At 43.4% G+C, this 15,413-nt stretch overlaps 1 protein-coding gene across 3 annotated transcripts in view; it reads left to right on the plus strand.

Annotated features, from left to right (window-relative positions):
- FYB1 (FYN binding protein 1) overlaps nucleotides 1-15,413 on the plus strand; it is a 164,313-nt gene that overhangs the window by 38,420 nt on the left and 110,480 nt on the right. Inside the window, exon 2 of one of the 3 annotated variants that reach the window (XM_043887612.1) lies at nucleotides 12,190-12,327. The exons of the other annotated variants lie outside the window; for them this stretch is intronic. The gene's annotated coding sequence lies outside the window, so the exon portion shown is untranslated. The remainder of the gene's footprint in view (nucleotides 1-12,189; nucleotides 12,328-15,413) is intronic. 3 annotated transcript variants of the gene reach the window in all.

Consider the following 15,413-nt stretch of genomic DNA (forward strand, 5'->3'; position numbering starts at 1 on the left):
GTAGCCTTTCCCCTCTCCAGGGGATCTTCCCAACCCAGGGACTGAACCCAGGTGTCCCACATTGCAGGCGGATTCTTTTCCAGTTGAGCCACAAGGGAAGCCCTTGAGGTATTACCCATATACCTGTTTGGAGAGGCTCTCTTCAGCCCTTAGATCACTCACTTTGTATTTCTCAACCTGAGAGCCTTTATCTATAAGATCAACGTAATAATCATCCTTGTGGTCATGCTCAGTCGTGTCTTGACTCTGTGCAACCCTATGGACTGTAGCCCGCAAGGCTCCTCTGTCCATGGGATTCTCCAGGCAAGAATACCTGGAGTGGGTTGCCATTTCCTTCTCCAGGGGATCGTCCCGACCTGGGGATCTAACCCATGTCTCCTGCATTGCAGGTGGATTCTTTACCTGCTGACCCATCAGGGAAGACATAGCAGTCATATAAGGACTAAATCAGATAATTTATAGGAAGTCTCATGTGCCTTGCCTGAAACATGTTAATCCTTCAATAAAAGGTAGCCATAATTATCAATTTTACAAAGCAGGCCAAACTATATTGCTAAGTGATGGAAAATATAAATATAAAAAGTGAATCTCCAAGAATATACCCCAAACTCACTCCTCTTCGTCAGACTTAAAAGAGTTTAGGGTTCCAACTGATTCTGCTGAGATTGCCTGTAAACCGATAGGAGAGTTCATAGTTTCTGGTGTCCTTTCATTTGATTCTGGGTGATGGCTGGTTTCTCCTTGGGCTTTCTCCATTCACATTGCAGAGCCTGCAGGACAAATCAGCTTAGCATCTTGTGCACACAACCAGCTGTTCCATGCGGGAAAACATAAACTCAGGCCCATCCCAATAAGGCTCATCGTCCTACTAGTGTTTTAAGTTCTGCCATTAGTAAAAGAGTATCAGTCCTCATCTTCTAAAGGACTCAACTCCCCATGCCTGGGATCCTAAACCCCAGATTGTTTCCATCAGCCCCAGCCGCATACGAGCCCATGAGGCAGGATATTCAGTCCAAACTGAGCCCAGTCTTTTGTGGCAGCCATACCCTCCCTCACAGAGAGATGAGACCCTCTGCATGACATCACCACAAGACAGAACCTCTTTACTATCCTGCTTTATTCTCATGCATTACTAACGATTAGAATAGACCAAAAGAACATACCTAATTTCATAGTGAGAAAAGGCTGTATTTAGCTAAAATCCCCAAAGACTCATCAATTGTAGTACTAGAACTGTGTTTTTAAATTTTATTAGCTTCCAAAATCAAAAAAGAGGGGAGATTACATCATAAGGGAGGGATCTTGCTTTATTAGCTTCCAGAGTCAGAAAAAAGAAAAGGGAAATTATATCATACATAAGAAAAATCTCACACATTTTCTGCCTTGTATTTTCCTTTCATAACCTCTTTATTTAACTGCTGGGAAATTAAGGGGAAACTCACCATAACAAAAAACATTGACTCTAGTGACTTAATATTAAAATCTGTGGTGCTTCATCTTCAGGAAAATGAGAGCTTATACTTCTGCTTTCTTCAGGTCTGTGAAAGAAAAAGCGAAGCCGCTCAGTCGTGTCCAACTCGTAGCGACCCCATGGACTGCAGCCTCCCAGGCTCCTCCATCCATGGGATTTTCCAGGCAAGAGTACTGGAGTGGGTTGCCATTTCCTTCTCCAGGGGATCTTCCTGAACCAGGGATCATACCCGGGTCTCCTGCATTGTAGACAGACGCTTTACCATCTGAGCCACCAGGGGACAACAATTCCAAAGTTTTCATGTCCAGGACATGGAACACTTTTGGGAGGTAGAAGTAATATTTTGCTTTGTTTATTTTTGAGAAATGTTTAAAAAGGCGGGGGGGGGGAGGGAGCACACAGAAGGATACAATAAACACCAATGGATCCAAGACTTTTGTTACATTTGCTTGAAGTCTTTTTTAATATGTAAGGAGTAAACTGTGTACAGAAACTTGAAATCAGTCATCATTCCTCCTCAGGCCAATTTCCCACCATGGCTTCCCAAAGACAGTCTCCATCATGATTTCACTGTAATTCTCTGCCCACCAAGGTCAGCGCTGGTTTGTCCTGACTTGTGTGGCCAGTATCCCAAATTCCAGAAGATGGAGATGATAACTCCTCCAGTTAAGAGTCACCCACTGCTGCTCACTGGATCTTTCACCTCATATCCTGATGACCTGATCTGGTCACTCTAGGCTCTGTGTGTGTTAAGAACAGACACAGCCTACATGGCAAGCCCAAGCCTTCTGTTCCCTAGTTCCCATTTGGCCTCCTCAAGGTGAACGCTTTCCCCAACAAAAGACATTTTAGATCAGTCTTGTTGGATTTAAGAGACACAACCCTGCAAGAGAATCCAGGAGGAGCATTTCAAGAGTTCTTGACCTCCATTTCATGAATTGCAAATAAAATGCCTCCTCTGGCTAGGGAGGTGATTTTAATGATCTAAGTATGCATGCCTGCATGCTAAGTCACTTCAGTCGTGACTGATTCTTTGTGACCCTATGCTTGGTAGCCTGCCAGGCTCCATAGTCCACGGGATTCTCCAGGCAAGAGTACTGGAGTGGGTTGCCATGCCCTCCTCCAGGGGAATTTTCCTAACCCAGGGACTGAACCTTTGTCTCTGGTGTCTCCTGCACTGGCAGGTGGGTTTTCTTTACCACTAGCACCACCTTGGAAGCCCCATCTAAGTGTGGGCTATGCGTGCACGCTCAGTTGGCTTCAGTTGTGTCCGACTCTTTGCAACTCTATGGACCCTCAGTCCATGGGATTCTCCAGGCAAGAGTACTGGAGTGGGTTGCCATGCCCTCCTCCAGGGGATCTTCCCAACCCAAGGATCGAACCTGGATCTCCTGCATTACAGGCAGATTCTTTACCACTGAACTACTAGGGAAGCCTCCTATCTAAGTATAGTTATAGCAAATCATAGAGGCTCAGTGAAACTTCAGTTAATTTTTGTATCAGGTTTTCAGGCTTTTCAAGGAAAGTCATAAATCTGAATAATTATATGAAATCACTCTAGTATTTACATGTTCCCTTTTTTTTTTAAGTGTTACATCTACAGAAAAGCTTAAGAAACACTACAGCAAGCAACTGTATTCCCTTCAGCTAGACGCACCCAGTTGTTAACTTTTTGTCATGTTTTATGTATATGTATGCTACCTTCCACGTAACTCAGTTGGTAAAGCATCTGTTAGCAGTGCGGGAGAGCTGGGTTCAATTCCCGGGTCAGGAAGTTCCCTTGGAGAAGGAAATGGCAACTCGCTCCAGTATTCTTGCCTGGAGAATCCCATGAACAGAGGAGCCTGGCAGGCTACAGTTCATGGGATTGCAAGAATCAGACATGACTTAGCACTATCCTTCTTTCTTTCTATGTATATGTATAAATAATTTCCTGAACTAACAAAAATAAGTTATGCAAATCATGACAATTCATCTCTGGAAATTTAACCATGTGTCTCCTAAGGGTAAGCGCCTTCTCCATTTTTAACTATAATGCCTTTATCAATTGGAGAAATGAAAATTTCTCCAATTACCCCTGCATTATTTTATAAATTTTTTCTCAAATCAGGATCCAATTAAGATTTACATATTGCATTTCATTGTTATGTCTCTTTGGTATTTTTAATCTAGAAGAGTTCTCCTACCCTCTTTTTTTTTTTTTAATTTTTATTGGAGGATAGTTGCTTTACAATGTTGTTATTTTCTGAACACTCTTGGACATAAATTGCAGCAAGATCTTTTTTGACTCACCTCCTTGAGTAATGAAAATAAAAACAAAAATAAACAAATGGAACCTAATTAAACCTAAAAGCTTTTACACAGCAAAAGAAACTGTAACCAAGATAAGACAACTCTCTGAATGGGAGAAAATATATGCAAATGATAAGGGGTTAATTTCCAAAATAAACAAACAGCTCATCCAGCTTAATATCAGGAGCTTCCCCAGAGGCTCAGTAGTAAAGACTCCAACTGTAATGTGGGATACCAGGGTTCAATCCCTGGGTCAGGAAGATCCCCTGGAGTAGGCCAAACCCATTCCAGTACTCTTGCCTAGAGAATCCCATGGAACGAGGAGCCTGGCAGGCTACAGTCCATAGGGTCATAGGACATGACTGAAGTGACTTAGCATGCACACATGTACAGCTCAATATCAAAAATACAAACAACCCAATCCAAAAAATGGGTGGAAGACCTAAATAGGTACTTCTTCAAAGACATACAGATGGCTAAGAGGCACATGAAAAGATCCTGCTGTGTTTTTTTTAACTATTGTTAATTGTTAGTAATAAATATGATTTATATGAATTTGTGTATGTGTGTGTACACACCCACACACTCACCCATAGGCAACAAAAGCAGATCCACAGGTCAGCTTCATACTGTGTGTGTGTGGGCAGGGTGTATCTTTGCACCCAGGTGTAGTCTGTCAAAGGTCCCACTTCCAAAAGCAGAGTCAATATGGTCTGTCTTGGCCCATATTATGGGCCTCTCTGGTGGCTCAGTGGTTAAGAATCTGCATGCAAGGCAGGAGACCCAGATTTGATCCCTGGGTTAGGAAGATCCCTTGGAGAAGGGAACGGCAACCCACTCCGGTATTCTTGCCTGGGAAATCCCATGGACAGAGGAGCCTGGTGGGCTACAGTCCATGGGTTGCCAAAAGTCAGACATGTCTGAGCAACTAACACTGGCCCATGTTAGTGCATTCACTTATCAGGGATGGAAAGATAAAAGAAGGAAATGGAATTCCTTTTCTCACTGCTATTAATGGAAGGTCTTAGCACTGCCTCTGTGCTAAACTCTGAGGAGGAGCTGGATGAGAGACACTTGGAAGAAGAATCTAGTTACAAATGCCTGTGGCTGGGCTCCACCCTAAACCTACTCAATCTGGAAATGCACTTATTTTAAAAACATCTCCAGCTATTAGTCTGAATATTAAAGTATGAGGACTACTATTCTAAAGACCCACAGATAAATTAAGAATTGGGACCTAGCACTGGCAAATTCTAGTGAAACCAAACCATAAAATGTTATCACTGAGACAATAAATCCTCTTGAAGCCCAGCGGGAAGATCAGAGAAGGCTTCATGGGGGGACGTGGATTCTGAGTGGAGTTTGATGATGATATGGGTTAACCAATGGAGAAGGAGGGGGAAACCTACAGAAATGAGAGAAGCAGATGTTCTGCTATGTGACGTCCTGCAGGTTTGGCAAAGAGGATGGAGAGTCTCATCTCATCCGTGGTGAGGGGTTTCCATTTTTGTTTTGTTTTGTTTTGTTTTCTGAAGGATTGGAGAGCCACTGAAGGGCTTTAAGCAACCATGATCCAGTGGATCAAAGGAAGAGCATGCTCGACAGGCCTGAGAAGAGAGGACTGAAGGCAGAGCAATTCCATAAGAGGCCACTGCAGCTACAGAGGCAGGAAGTGAGGGAGGCAACGCGCTGGGGCAGGAGCCGAAGTGCTCAGAATAGAGAAGCATCAGGATGTTCCGGGGAGGTGTGGACCTGGGAGTCAGAGAAAGGAGGCTAAAGCTGTTTCTGGGCTCTCGATTCAGTCTCCTGGGAATTGGTGACTGTGGTGCCTGTTGGACATTTAGGTGATAACGTTCCTTAGCTGGTTACCTGGCCAGGAGAGCCGTGGTGAGAGAGCCTCAGACCCAGGAGAGGCGATGCAGTGAGCTCAGAATGGGGTGAGGAGATGGCTGTGGATCAGACAGAGGGCGTGGCTGGATTTGCCTGTTAAAGAAAGCAAGTGGTTAACCCATTTGAATGGGTGGAACCAACCACAGGGGATGCAGGTTTTATTGCCGCTCTGGGTCCTTTGCCAACATCCTTTCTCCAGTGGTCTCCTAAGTGGAGGACCCTCCAGAGGAGGGTTCAAGACAGTTTGTTGAAGATGAAGAGAAATTGTTACATGCACTATATCTTTTTTAAAAATCTCATCTTTTTCACATTTGTTTACATTTCATGATGGATAAAGTATATTCCCAAAGTAATGTAGATGGATGGATGGATGGATGGATTGATCGATAGATAGATATCACTAACAAATACCCAGATATTAGGAGCATATGCTCAAATCTTTATTTTTTGCTACCTACAACAGTGAAAAATCTTGAATGACTACTTTTCTGCATGACAAAACTCAGGAAAGGACTCAAGAAGGAGATGAGGGAATACGTGTGAGGGTCTTGCAGGCCCACTGCTCAGAGATCATTGGCTTCTTTCAAACAATACTGCCCACTGATAGAACCCCAAGTGACAGAAAACTTGGAAGGTATTCAAGTCTCCTGCCTTTTCCTGTTTCGAACAGATGTTTAGAATCTTGGACACTCAGTGTTGGAAAAATCTTTGAGGTTGATTAACTCATTTTCTGCTTTCCTGAGAAGCAAAAAGAAAAGGGCAGGTTTGAGAAGAAAGTTGGGGTCTGAGGGAGAAAGAGGAGAAGAAAGTAGAGAAAAGCCACCCTTTCTTCACACATTAACCTGGAACTAGTCCTGAATCTTGCAGGTTATATTGTTTCTCTGGTTCTCTGACTTGTGTGCAGGCGTTTTGGTGGGTGGGGAGGAAGGGTGGGGTTGAGGGTTAGCTGTTAAAGTCAAGGAAAATAAGTAGAACGTGTTTCTTGACTTGCTTGCTAGGTGATCCACTCTCACCCTAACTGCCAGTGTGTCTGGGAGTAAGAGTGGCTTCTGACGGCAGGCGATGAACTCACTCCAGGAATACCCACCTTTGACGACCTGTGATCGTACGTCACTGGCTCAGAGACAGAACTCCTGATGCCCAGGCATATGTTGTCAGCAGGGCAGCCCCGAGCTTTGAATTCATTTGTGCTTCACCTTGTGCTCCTCAGCGTGGAGCAGAGCGAGGCTCGGGCTCTCCTGCCAAAGGCACTCGGGTGCTGAGCAAGCAGAAGGTAGAAGCCTGTGCCATCTGTCTTCACACTATACCCAGACCCTCCTGGGAAGGGAAGCCTGGGGATTGTACCAAAGCCCAGCTTCAGGCCAAATCATTTTCACTCCCAAACACGTTCTGACTTGTGTCCTGAGTAAATCTCAAGAGGCTTTAACAGGCACAGCAGAGTCAACACAGTCACCAGAACCAGAATACCTCTCCTTGAGACGCAGCGGGACTGGCCCTTTGGCTTTATGTCACTCATTCCCCTCAGAACTAGACTGTGGAGTTCATCATTTTTTTATTTATTTTTAATTGGAGGATAATTGCTTTATAATGTTGCGTTGGCTTCTATTGTGAAAAGTGAAAGTGTTAGTCATTTGGTCATGTATGATTCTTTGCAATACCATGGACTGTACCTCTGTCCATGGGATTCTCCAGGCAAGAATACTGGAGTGGGTTGCCATTTCCTTCTCCAGAGAATCTTCCTGACCCAGGGATTGAACCCAGGTCTCCTGCATTGCAGGCAGATTCTTTACTGTCTGAGTCATTTTTATTAATTCCACACAAAAACATGAATCAGTCATAACTATATATATATATATGCCCTCTCTCTTGAGCCTACACCCTCTTCCCATCCCACCCTTCTAGGTCTTCACAGAGTGTCAGGCTGGGCTCCCTATGTTAAATAGCAGACTCCCACTACCTATCTATTGTACACATGTTAGTGTATATATGTCAATGCTATTCTCTCAATTTGTCCTAACCTTTCTTTCCCCCGCTGTGTCCATAAGTCCATTCTCTATGTCTGCGTCTCTATTCTTTCCCTGCAAATAAGTTCATCAGTATTATTTTTCTAGATGCCATAAACATGCACTAATATATGATGTATCATTTTTTAAACTGAGGGACACTAAGAGTCATAATTGCTAAAGTGTAACAACAATAGTACACACAGCATTTTAATTTAGGGGACTTCCCTGGTGGCTCAGTGGGAAAGAATCTGCCTGCCAATACAGGAAACACGGGCTCCATCCCTGGGTTGGGGAGGTCCCCTGGAGAAGGAAATGATAACCCACTCCAATCTTCTTGCCTGGGAAATCCCATGGACAAAGGAGCCTGGCAGGCTACAGTTCATGGGGTCTCAAAAGAGTCGGACATGACTTAGCAACCAAACAACAACATAAACATTTTAATTTAGAATCAGAAAAGCAAGCTTGCTCACAGGCTATACGTATAAACAGGCCAGTGCTCTAGGCGGTAATTACCAAATGGAGATAGGGTAAAGTTGCTCAGCCTGGGGTAGAGGTGAGGATGGGATGAGACAGGGATAGTAGAAGAATGTGCCTGGATTAAAAGGACAGAAATTCTGATATCCTAACTAGGTACTGCTACTGCTGCTGCTGCTAAGTGACTTCAGTCGTGTGCAACTCTGGGCGACCCCATAGACGGCAGCCCACCAGGCTCCTCTGTCCCTGGGATTCTCCAGGCAAGAATAGTGGAGTGGGTTACCATTTCCTTCTCCAATGCATGCATGCACACTAAGTCGCTTCAGTCGTGTCCGACTCTGTGCGACCCCATAGACAGCAGCCCACCAGGCTCCTCTGTCCACAGGATTCTCTAGGCAAGAATACTGGAGTGGGTTACCATTTCCTTCTCCAAACTAGGTACTGCTACTAGAAATAATGAGTTGAGAAAGCTGAATTCCTCCATTCTCATCACATTACCTCCCAACTCACTAATTTTCCTCCTGCAGTATTTTATTTCCTTGTGTTGCACAACAAAATTGCCCAGGATGGGGAAGAAAAAGCCTGGTATTCAAGTGCACAAAGAATGAGCTATTCATTGAATCCTTCATCATTTGCTTAGAATTGTTCTTGCTAGGGGAGGAGCAGAGCTCTAAAAATTTATTATAACATCCAGAAGTACTGAGGTGTTAGCTATGATTCTGTAGCAGATGTAATGTAAGATCAAACATATGATTTAAGAAATGTTTAAATGATTATAATTTATGGAAAGCTTTAGGGAGTAGGTACTAAAATAAGGAAAAATAGGCATTCAAATACAAACCCCATGTTGCATTACTGACTTCTATTTTTTTAGTTTATTTATTTATTTATTTATTTTTAATAGAAGGATAATTGCTTATAGTATTGTGCTGGTTTCTGCCAAACATCAACATGTCATTATTGGTTTCTTAAAAAAAAGAAAATTGTACAATGAATTCTTTCCAACTCTACCTTCTGTTAATGCCATCTCAAGAAGGACTATATGTGAAGAAAAATAGGCCCCTCTTATCTTGTATTCTTGTATTCATATACCAAGAGCATATGGTAAAAGAGGTTTACACCAAAAACAGTGGTTTTTGCTTTTGCACTTATTGATTATAAACTACATAAGATAGAAGGGGGAAAAGGGAGAAGTAAACAAAATTTTTATCATCACTATTATGTTATTGTTGGCAAATAATAATATATTCTTGCACATATTTTCCTTTATAGTTTAGTTCAGTTCAGTTGCTCAGTCGTGTCTGACTATTTGCAACCCCATGAATCGCAGCACGCCAGGCCTCCCTGTCCATCACAAACTCCCGGAGTTTACTCAAACTCATGCCCATCGAGTCGGTGATACCATCCAGCCATCTCATCCTCTGTCATCCCCTTCTCCTCCTGCCCCCAACCCCTCCCAGCATCATGGTCTTTTCCAACAAGTCAACTCTTTGCATGAGGTGGCCAAAGTATTGGAGTTTCAGCTTCAGCATCAGTCCTTCCAATGAACACTCAGGACTGATTTCCTTTAGGATGGACTGGTTGGATCTCCTTGCAGTCCAAGGGACTCTCAAGAGTCTTCTCCAACACCACAGGACTTTATAAAAATAGGGGAAAATTGAGTGTTTATTATTACATAATGATAAGATCATCTCAAATAAGATAGATTTGAGTAAGTATCTATACTTCCCTTAATTTCAGGAACAAATCATCATGTTACTAAACTGGCTTCATGGCTTTTTAGCATTAAATCTTCAAACCTATTCAGACACTATCAGCAAGCACAGTTACCCTCCAAATCCAACGAACATTCAATTTTTAAAATAAAACCTTTCTAAATGTGTATATTTCGCCTCATTTTGGAAAACTAAATTTATGTCTACCCCTCAGAGGCAGATATTGCTGCACATCTTTTCCTGAGATAAATGCATTAAAAAAGCATCCCCCCCAAGAAGCCATCCTCAGCCTCTAATAAATTAATTCATTTCACAATATTTATAAAGTGCCTTCTGCGTGACAGACACTGTACCAGAAGCTTGGATTCAAAGACAAAGAAGCCACAGTCCACCCTCAAAGAGAAACAGATTCCAACAACTAAGAGCTCTGAAGACAAAGGAAAGCAGGCCGCCTTCTTTGATCTTTAGGGACTGAGGTTAGGACGTGGTCAATCTACACTGGGCTTTGAAGCACCAGCAGGAATGAAGCAGGTAAATGAAAAGAAAGGGAGTATCTTCCAAGAAGACAGGGCACTTTCTGGGTCATGGCAGATTTTGTTTTGTTTTGGGTATCAGGAAGAAGTTGTTGGGGAGAGGAAACATAAGACTGACTTTTAAAAGTTAACGTTTTGGGGGACTTCTCAGGTGGTCCAGCGATTCAAGACTCTGCGCTTCCAAGGCAGGGGACTTAGGTTTGATCCCTGGTCAGGGAACTAAGATCCCACATGCCATGCAGTGCAGCCCAAAATAAATTAATTAATTAAAAAGTTAACATTTTTCTCCTCTCTCTTTCTCTCCTTCATAACCATCCAGTAAAATCCAGGGATGGTCAAGGTGCTCCCTGGTGCCAGAGTCCAGCCTCCTTCCACCTCTGGCTCTGCCATTGCTAGGGCATTAATAAGCCCTAGTTATCAATGAACCTGAACTGCTTAGGCCTGCACATCCTTCTAGGAGAGAAAAGCATCACAAGCCCAACTTAAGAGCACTAGGCAGATCTCTTCCACCTCGATCCCACTTGGCCCGAACTCAGTCACATGGCCACGCTAGTGTCAAGAGGGGCTGGAAAATATCCTATTTGGTGTAGTTGTATGCCTGGCTGAAAAGCAAGAATTCTCTTCCTATAGAACAGGTTTTGGCAAATTTTTTCTGCAAAGGGCCAAATAGTAAATATTTCAGACCACACACAGTCTTTGTCAGGGCTTCCCTGATGATTCAGATGGTAAAGAATCTGTCTGCAATGCGGGAGACGGGTGTTCCATCCCTGGGTGGGGGAGATCCCCTGGAGAAGGAAATGTCAACCCACTCCAGTATTCTTGCCTAGAGAATTCCACGGACAGAGGAGCCTGGCGGGCTACAGTCCATAGGGTCGCAAAGAGTCGGACACGACTGAGAAACTATCAGTCACTCAATCACAGTCTTTGTCACGTATTGTTGTTGTTCTTCTTCTTTTTTGTTTTTCTTACAACTCTTTTAAAATGTGAAACCCATTCTTAGTTTGAGGCTCTGTAAAACAGGTCATAAGTCAGACTGGGCACACAAAATGTGACAAGCCTATGGAAGAAAAGAAAATTATTTAAGAAGAAAAGTGCCCAATCCCAGCATGAACTCTACAAGATTATAAACCACTTGGAGGAAGAGATTTGCCTCATTCACCTTTAGAGGCTAGCGCAGTGCTTGGTCCACAGAGTAGATGCTTAATATGGATGAGTGATGAATGAATGAATGAATGTTTCTTATAACCCCACTTTGTGCCAATGATAGTCTCTTGACATAGATTGTCATTTGAAAACCCCATTTTCTCCAGAGTTTGAAAAAAACTCTAGCCAAGAGCAGACGAGTGAATCCACTGGGTTTTCCACCTGCTTCACCCCCTTAGGTTCCTAGAGTCAAGCAGCCCACTTTACCTCCCAACCACAGATGCAATTGGGTCCCAAATATGGCACACGATAGAGAGGACCTCCCTAATCACAGCTCCCCATCCTTGACCTCCTCTGCAGGTGGACAATCCCAGGAGTGCAAGAGGTTACGGAACCAAAGGCCTTCCAGGTTCCTCCCTTTGACAGCCAGGGGGGCAGCAGGAGAGCCTGACTTGGTTTCACCCTTTTAAATATCACATGCTTGGTGGGAATGTCAGCAGAAGCCTTCAGGCTGAGTAGACACTTTTTAGTTCCTCTCTTCCTCTTCCTTCTTACTCAATATCCTGAGGGCATAAGAGGACTTTTCTGGTCTAAGTCAGCCTGGTGGGGCGGGGTGGGGGGAAGCGTGGATCACTCAACCGTTCCCCTGGACGTCTCCTTGCCAGGGCTCAGAAAGTGCCACAGGGCTTGGACTCTCCATCCTGAGCAGACACGACAGCCCAAAGTGAGGAGTGGTCCAGTCCCTGGCCCCTGGAAGACCTCCTCAATGAGACAGCCCTCCCACTTCATTCTGCAGGAGTCAGGTAACAGCTCTGCCCAGGTTTCCTCTTTCAAATCAACATGGGATTTTTTTTTTTTTTCAGCAGGAAAATGTACCGCCTCCAAATTCTGGCAGCACAGATTGTGCTGACTGGAATCATTGACAGAAAGGCATGTTTTGTTGGCAAACAGCAGAAGAGGTGGACATCAGACACCACAGCTCAATTTCATTGTAGCCAGAGGGTGATAAGCAGATAAAAACACATGTGTCATTTGCTCTAGATGGGGCTTCTCACACATGGCCGGTCCAACGTCTGCTGTTGCTAGCATTAAATGAAGTCTTGCAACAAAACCGGAACCATGGTCCTAATTGAGCACAGATGATTGATTTCAGTCTTGGCTCCTGACAAGCCTAGTTTTACCCTTTTGATGAAAAGGAGCAAATTTCATTTTTTTCCCCAAAGTTTAAGAGCTGACAGGAAATTCATGTGAAATTCCTACACAGACTAGAGAAAGAGGGCTATGCTACCATCAACCCTGCCTTCTCAGAAGGAATTCTAGCAAAGTGGGACCAATGACAATGGCTACAAGTCATCTGAGGAAATCCAAAATTTAGTTGGTGCCTTTGGCCCTCTTGTATGAATTGGAGTCTCTCATGAAAATATTACAGTGTCTTTTGCCCACCCTCCCCCTTTTCCCCCTTTTAACTAAACTTACAATGAGGTAATTATAATTAAAATGGACCTCTTACTCTGCCTCTTACCAACTGCATTACTCTGGTTCAGCCACTTAACCTCTCTGTGCCTCAGTTTCCTCCACTAAAACAATGAGAATAATAATAGTACTTATCTCCTAGGTTTGTTGTGAGTATAAAATTATACATACTTATTGGGTATTAATATTAACAGTAATAAATATTATTAGAGATCATTAATATTTGCCACTTTTAATATTTTGACATTAGAGATTATTCTGTGTAGAAACATAGATGGGTTTATGAACATAAGGCAAAATCATGCCTTTGCTTTTATGTACAGGCTGAGAGATTGTTGGGAATGATTTTAGGTTGATCGAAACATTCATATACAAGGCAGGACACAAACTTTAGATATTCTGATGCTCCTAGAAATTAATGATAAATGAGGGGCAGGAGGACTAGATGGTTCCTTTCAATAAAACTATATCTTTTAAAATGCTCAATTAAAGATGATCATGAATATCAAAGGAATTGTAGTGTAAATTCATGGAACACACTGGAGAAGTTAGGCTTCTGTTTCAAACAGAAATGTCTGGGAAGGACTCCATTTATCTTGGGAAATTATTTTAAAAATTCAAATCCATGCTTTCTGCGTGTTATTTCCATCCATTTAACTACCAGCTCACTTCAAAGGCTTCCCAGCTCCTGTAGGAATCCAGAGGCCCCTTCTCTGGACTCAGCGTTTAGTAAAGGCTGTTTGGGGGGGAAATTCTAAAAGCTCCGGCAGCCTCATTGAGTAGTCACACCGCCACCTAGTGGCGCAAAGGCCAAATAAGTGCAAGCGATTGCCTTGAAGCTTGTTCTCGCCTCCTTACAGCTGCTTAGTCGCGTCTGACTCTGTGTGACCCCATGGACTGTAGCCCACCGGGCTCCTCTGTCTATGGGGATTCTCCAGGCAAGAATACTGGAGTGGGTTGCCATGCCCTCCTCCAGGGGCAGGACCCAGGGATCGAACCCAGGTCTCCCTCATGGCAAGCGGATTCTTTACCGCTGAGCCGCCAGGGAAGCCCTCTGGCCTTACTGTCCCTTAAAAATCATGTTTTCTTTCTACTACTGGAATCCCATGTTACTGAGAGAAGTGGGGTGGGGTGAGGGAGAAAAAGAGAAGCGGAGAAAATCAGAGGAAGTAGACAAGATCTTTCACTGGTCTGAGGCGTTAGTAGCGGCTGCTTCTAGGTGAAAATTTCCAACACCAAGGATGTGGAAGAGGACAGTGGTTCGCTGGCAAAGTTAAGATTGTGGTCCCAGGGGTTTTGGTTGAGACCATGGTTCCAGAATCAAGAAATGAGTTTGAATGGGGCCTCTGCCATTTACCGGCTATGGACCTTGAGTGAGTTACTGAACTGCCCCATGCCTTGGTTTCTTTGTCTATAAAATGGCGATAACAATAACTTCTTCTTGGTTTATTATGAGCTCCTAACAAAGAAGGCAATCCACAGCATTATCTACTGTTGTGACTGTTTTTAAGAGGAAGATACTGTAGAAACTGCTATCTCACAGGTCAGGCAGTGCAGGACAGTGGGCCCAATGGTTGGGCAAACAGGATAACCAGATTCTGGTTCTGCCAATAAGTAGCTGTGTGACCTCGGGTGGATCACATATCCTGTTTCCTTTCCTGCAAAATGAAGAGCTTGAATTCATTGGTCATTAAGGTTATTTTTTCTTTCTCAAACACTAAATCTAAGGCAAGTCTTCCCATTAAAACTTGCCCACCTTTAAGGCTCATTTTGATCTTTCTTTTTACCAAAGCCCAGAGTCAAGCGTGTCCCAGGCATTTATTTCTATAGTTGCTGGCGGATGAGAAATAGCCAGCAACTATAGATACAACTACTGATACAGTTTTTGCTGTATCAGTCACAAGGAATAGACCAAGTATATATTTGGTCAGGATGAGAACTCAATGGAAGGTCCTAGAAACTGAAGAATATTCCCCCATCAGAAGCTGGTCTAGGATTTCTCACATATTTGAAGAGTTCAGAAAGTGTTTTGTTTTGTTTTTTATCTCTGCTAACTAGCCTCCTTAGCATGACAGGAAACCAACAAAACCTTTGAGCTGTACAAATTCAATATATACTTTATGAGTAGTGTTGCTAAGCCTGTGCCACCCGTGATGGTCAAACTAGTATCTGATCTTGCTTCCAAGAACCCATAAATGCCACCAAAACTCACCTACTATTATTAATAATTCCCCATTCTGTTATTCCAAGCCAGGGACCATCCCACTAGAAACACCTTGCTCTGGGATGATAACGATGGTGGCCCAGAAAAGATAATTATGAAGCAATGCTTCCTGCCCTTCATCCTAAACAGCACCCATGCAGGTGCTCGGACATTTAGAGAAATTAGAACAAAGGCATCCTGGATCTTTGTGAG

This window comes from Cervus elaphus, chromosome 25 (assembly GCF_910594005.1).
Source record: "Cervus elaphus chromosome 25, mCerEla1.1, whole genome shotgun sequence".
Classification (NCBI taxonomy): Eukaryota; Metazoa; Chordata; class Mammalia; order Artiodactyla; family Cervidae; genus Cervus; species Cervus elaphus.